Source organism: Solanum pennellii, chromosome 10, assembly GCF_001406875.1.
Source record: "Solanum pennellii chromosome 10, SPENNV200".
Lineage (NCBI taxonomy): Eukaryota > Viridiplantae > Streptophyta > Magnoliopsida > Solanales > Solanaceae > Solanum > Solanum pennellii.
Window position 1 is genome coordinate 41,391,883 of NC_028646.1, and position 6,112 is coordinate 41,397,994.

Below are 6,112 nucleotides of genomic sequence, written 5' to 3' on the forward strand. Positions count from 1 at the left end.
GATATATACTCCCCATTTCGGGATCATCTACCTGGCCGAAAATATAGGTAAAAGACCTATTAAAGGTCAATGTCGAGATTCTAAGGATCATGGCGGTCCTTGATCTAATGGGTGATTGGCTGGGACCGGGAGCTCGGGCACTCGAGAATCCACGTACAGACACGCAAGAGCATTCGTTGGATAATCTCTATACCCTTCTATCGTATCTTGAATCGAGGGGAGTCAATTTCGAGTCCTTCTCACAAATAAAAGGGAAGGTTCCTCCTGCGAAGGGGTTGGGACGAGCACTCTAGCACATAGTGGTGTGGATAGCTAGGACTACTAAAATGGAGATTGTGTACAACAATAATACTATATTTGATGTCGATTCATCCACACTTCCTTTCCTTGTAGAAAAAGACTAACCGCTTGCTTGCTGGGAGGTGTATGAGAGGTAACGTCCACGTATAGATCTGTGAGAAGTATAGTGGACAGAAATGGCCTTGTTGTACCTCAGTCTCGTCTTCAATGGGGTCTACTCTTTCCTTTTTTGGAGAGAGTATGCCAATATGATCCTATTGAGGTGTGGGGCTTTGCATCTGAAATTCGTTGGGCTTCTCTCTTGTGAAGCCTGTGCCCCGACCTTTATGTGCAGTAACCCCTCCTGCCGATTACTAGTGGTAGCTGGTCTTTCGGATTTCTCCATAAAGGGTAGCCTTGTGTGTAAGCAGATCAATGAACCTCGGCGAAACCTCAGACGACCTATGTAAGATTAGGGGGGGAACCTTATTAGTGGTGACCCTTTCACTTTCCACGGATTGATACATGTACCGAGTGCTTATACTAGAAAGTTGACTCCTTTGTTTGGAACCTAGGGAGATTCTTTGAGAAGTCCTTTCTTTCTCAACAACTTAAGGGTTCGGACACAACTACACGGATTACAGGTGAAAGTTACAAGAATGGCAGGGAATTTAACAGTATCCAACAACATTAGGGGATTGATGTAGACCCATTGGGCAGGGATAATCATTTTTGTCCTTGTAAAAGTGGTAACCATTCTCAAGAACGAAAAAGACTGCACTGATATAAGCCCAATGAGTCACTGAAACGACGACAGGAGTTCCTTTCTCTATCAATAGAGGGAGCAAAAAACGGGTTTTAATCCCCTTTACACTATGAAGAAAGAAAATAAGGTTTGAAGTTTAGACCACTTACAGTAGTTGTACCTGTAGAAACGATCATTACAGAGGCAATCAGAATGGTACTTCAATCCATTTACAATCTCGAGTTTCCAGAAATATTGAACTTTCGCCCTGGTCGAGGCTTCCACTCCGTCCTCGGAAAGATCAAAGAAGAATGGGGAACCTCTCGCAGGTTTTTGGAATTCGACAACAGGAAGTGTTTTCACACAATCAAATGACATCGACTCATTCCAATCTTTATGTAAGAGATCGATGATCTCAAGTTCTTTTACCCCATTCATGAAGTCTTTTTCGCCGGACAACTCTAAGGAGGTTAGAAGGGCCCTTACTATGTCCGACATAGTGTATTACTATCGGCCCTACTAGGCAACATCTACCTACACAAGCTAGATAAGGGGATAGAGAGGATCCAACAGAAGTACGAATTGTTATTGTTCAGAGAAGAAGATCGGTTCTATTGAGAATAGGTCATATTGATGACCAAGAAATGTCATTCTAAGAAGCAAGCTTCAATGCTTCCTAAGACAAAAGAGCCATCATTTTAGGTAGGTTAAAGAGCATCAAACAAAAAGGGCCTTTTATTCCATTGTTTCGTCGAGGCACCCCTCCCCCCCCACAAATACCCTCTGGCTTGGGGGGACCAGAAAATGCCTTTCGTTTTCCACCCTTCGTAGGCCCTTGGCGCGTTCTTTAACAAGTCCTCGAGCCTCGTTTGCACCGCCTTCTTCCTATAAGCTGCCAGGTTTATCCAGAAGTCCAAATTCCATGTTAGAGAATGATGTAATAATAATTGGGCCATGAGAGACTGTTTTAAGTATTGAAAAAGGAAGGGCCCGCTAAAGAGTTGGGCGGTGAGGGGATACTAGTTATCGGGTTAGAGGTAGTTCTGAACCATAAGATTTCCCCCTTGCAAACCTATTACATAATAAGTATTTTCTAAGCTTGATATGCCGACCACTTACTACTGGGAATCACGGGTTCCATCGAGCTTCTCATCGAAATACAAAAACATATTTCCCACATCCTACAATTTGTCTTACACCTTTGGGTAAACAATCGAGAATCAACAACCATAGCCTCACGAAGTGCAGTAGAATTCCTCGGTATGGTCATTCAGGAAGTCCCTCTGAGAGCGACTCCTATACCATTCTTGGGAGAGCTATTGAAGCGTCTACGGGAAAAGCACCATATCTATATAATAGCTTGCCACCTACGCTCCACTATCAATACCAAGTTTAGGAACCTATATAATAGTATCCCTATCAAAGAGATGACAAAGGGGATTATCAAAAGAGGGAGTTTACTGGACCCGTTTGAACTTGCGGAGACTTTTGGAACAGCTAGAGTAATAAGTCCCCAAATGAGCATATTTTGGGGTGGTTGTCTAGCACATACAGAAAGGACCAAGGGAGATCTCGTAATTGCATAGCTCAGGTTGAATTAATGTGCCATCACATTTTCAACAAGTAGTCTCTTGATCAGTTAATCATTCCCCGACATTGTCATTGTATACTTGAACGGGTCGGAAGGCGGCGGGTGAAGGAGGGGGACACTGGCCGAGATCTATCAGGTGTGAATTTCATCTACAAATAGTGGCACCTATCAAAGAGATATTTCGAAGGCTTCCTGATGGAGGTCTTATTTGCTGAAGAAGACCCTAGCCAATCCATGTGGCGTGCTTGAAAAACGTTGACAACAGAGACATCGTAAATTGGTCTGTAGGCATCACGTTAAATCCTCTATCCTACTACATGTGCTGCGAGAACCGTTACCAATTAAGAATGATTATCGACCAGCGGATTCGCTAATCTTCAATATTCACCTTGGCCCACAAGCAGAAATTCTTAGGGCGGAATATCAACCTTAAGTACTCAAAAGACTCAAATTTAGTAAATCAAGAAGGTGGTATGAACCTTGAATAATTCACCAACATAAATAGAGCTTGGGAATCTCGGATTCGGTGAAGATCCAAACAACAATGAGCACTCAACTACTAGTAAAAGGGGAGATAGTTTACTTTCATATTAGAAAGAAAATAAGCTGCTTCTTGCCGCTTTATTATTATGTATGGTTGTTTTATATCTCTTAAACAAAGGTGAAGGATCACTTTTAAACCTCTTACATATGATACCATACAACAAAATTGCATTTGTTTTCCTGCTTAAGGCTCTAGTTTGGATGGAAACAGTGATCAGGCAGGTGGCCTAGCAAATATAGTTATCCCTCAGCAATAGCTGCATTCCGTTGTAGGCTACTATAGTGGCATATAATTTTCTTGGGGTTAAGAAAGATATTTAATAGAAAGCGGACATGCTTGCTTACTGCCTAGATTGGACTGTCTGTACATTTTATAACTCTTCTGACTGTAAGGAAGCTTGAAATGGGGAACTATCTGATCATGACCTCGAAAAAAGATAGTCTTTTTTTAATTCTGTTCGTTGGAACTGAAAAGGGCTATTCATAAACATTCTTCCTTGCTTCTTACCTGTAATCTTATTGTAGGATATAATCGGAGATAGAAAATCCTATCAATTCCTTTTGAATAAGGCTACGCTCTGTCAAGACTTTAAACCTTTAAAAATAGAATCTTTGTTTTCAGGCAAGTTTTCTTCTACACTAACAACAAAGATAAATGAATGAAATTTCCAGCGCTACTGGGCAGAAAGACATGATGGCATGAAACTCGATTATCTACGCTGATTATTTGTCAACTATAAATGCTCAGAACAGAAACTCGCAGAATAGACAATTTTTCGTGTGAAATTAGAGGGATTGGTTTGGTTACTTAGGGAATACCAAGGAAAGCAATCTACGCAATTTCTTGGTTCAATAGTAGGAAAGAAAGGGACCTATCAGTCAATTCAATAACATGTTCTAGGGAATCTTTTTCTAATAATAATATTCGTATTAGACCATGATTTTTAGATATTCCATGATATAAACGTCTAGCAGCACTTTCGACATGCCACATTTAAATAGAAAGTATTTTCAATTCCATTTGACTAGGGGCGTCAACAACCCTCCAACAGAAACCTCGTCTTTTCTGTCGTCCATTGGTTCTCCCTTAGTGCCCTACTATTCATAAGAAATACCGATTGTTGAGAGATTGATTTATAAAATCCTAGTGAGGCGTCAACCAATAACCTTGCTTCGTTCTGTGGTGGTTTTCAAGCTAGCACCCACTTAAGCATATCATGTGACTCTATTAAAAAAAAAAGAGGCAAAGTTTTTTCTTATCCAGTTCTACCTTAAAAAAGAGCAGTTGATCCCATCAAAGCAACACAGGCTTTGTTGCGGGTTCAACTTGATTTGATACAAGTGACTTAAATTTACTTTCTCCCCACCCTATATGACTCCTCTTCTTATGCCACTGGTGGTGAACTAACTATGGCTATTCAACGTCAAAATCATAGTTTTTCTTACTACATAGGCAGCTACACGAAGCCCCAATACTTTTTTGTCAAACCTGAACCTTCTTATTAGTAGCCAAAGTAAAGGCCAACATGAGATCAAAGTCACTTGCCATCAATTCGCTCTTTGTTCAATAAATTGAATTGATATTCCTTTACTTCTCAAGTTTTGAATCTTATGAGCCCTTCGATTGTATTCTATAATCAAATTTCTCTGATAAACATCTTTTTGCTTATTTGATTATGGCATATTATTTCAAATCGTCGTGTTCGCTTTTCACATGGATTATTTTTGTAAAGAACCTAACTCATAAAAAGTAATGAAAAAATAAACATTTAACTGTTTAACATTGTATGCTAATTAGTGGCAATAAGAATATTAACTCTCTGAAATAGGAACTACAAATGTAAGACCCCAAAACGCGATTGGGTGTCTAGAGCCTAACATGTTAGAATTAAGTTTACAAGGTCCTTAAATAACTTATAATATGTTTTATATGCAGTGTGTAATATTTTGATGTGATTTTAAAGTCGAACATCAAGGGACGACCAAGACGTTTGAGGACTAGTCTGTGTGTCCCATGTGTCTATGCATGTTTATAGTTGTATGTCATGAGATTATCAAGTCATTAAATTATTTATAATGATTGTTAATGGTGGTATATTCAATTTCTCTGTGTGTGGAGATAAAAATACAAAGAACGTCAAAGGTGTTCGAAAGATAGTCCCATAGACGCTCAACGTGTGTCTTTATTGGGTGTTACCTGTTTGGACGACTTGCAGGTATTTGTTTTGGGTGTAACTTTGTGTATCGTCTAAAAAATTTTAACGGTCTTATTTATGTTGGAAACATCCGTGTACCACTTCTAAAGGGACCTGCAAAAGGCCCCACTAGAAGGACCCAAGGCTAGTCGAGACACTGTCGTGACAGTGCCAATGTACGGACTAAACGAGGGCCAGTTGGTCAACCAACGGCCCGTAGGTGAGGTCTCATCTACTGATAATTATCTTGGGAAGGTATAAATCCAAAATTTGGCAAAGGACCATACTACGGAAGCCAATGCACGGCCCATCGACTGACCAACGACCAGTAGATGGCTCCGTCGATGGTGGCCTATAAGTTACTGTCTGCGTCTGTTTGATTATACTAGTGAATGGGGAATTCAACCCACGTCCTAACCTGAATATAAAAGGTTTATTTACATACATTTAGGTGTATATAAGTCATCTAATACGTGATCAACCCATTCTCAAATCCCTCTACACGAACCAAACTTTCCCTCCAAAAACATTCTCCCAAGAAACCACCATTGTTGGTGAAGATCAAGAACAGATTGAAGATTGGATTTACATGGACGAATCATCACTATTTAGTGGTTTCAAACTAGAAAAAGGCATAGTGATCCTTCATCGCTAAGTAACCTTTCACTTGGAGAGTTCTTCTCAAAGTTTTCAAGAGATTTTTATGATCAATCTTCAAATTATTCAATATAACCATGGGTTCTTTCTCAAAAAAATTTT

At 39.8% G+C, this 6,112-nt stretch overlaps 1 pseudogene; it reads right to left on the reverse strand.

Moving 5' to 3' along the window:
• Positions 1 to 351: 351 nt before the first annotated feature.
• On the reverse strand, positions 352 to 970 carry LOC114074239 (annotated as a pseudogene).
• Between the last annotated feature and the right edge of the window lie 5,142 nt (positions 971 to 6,112).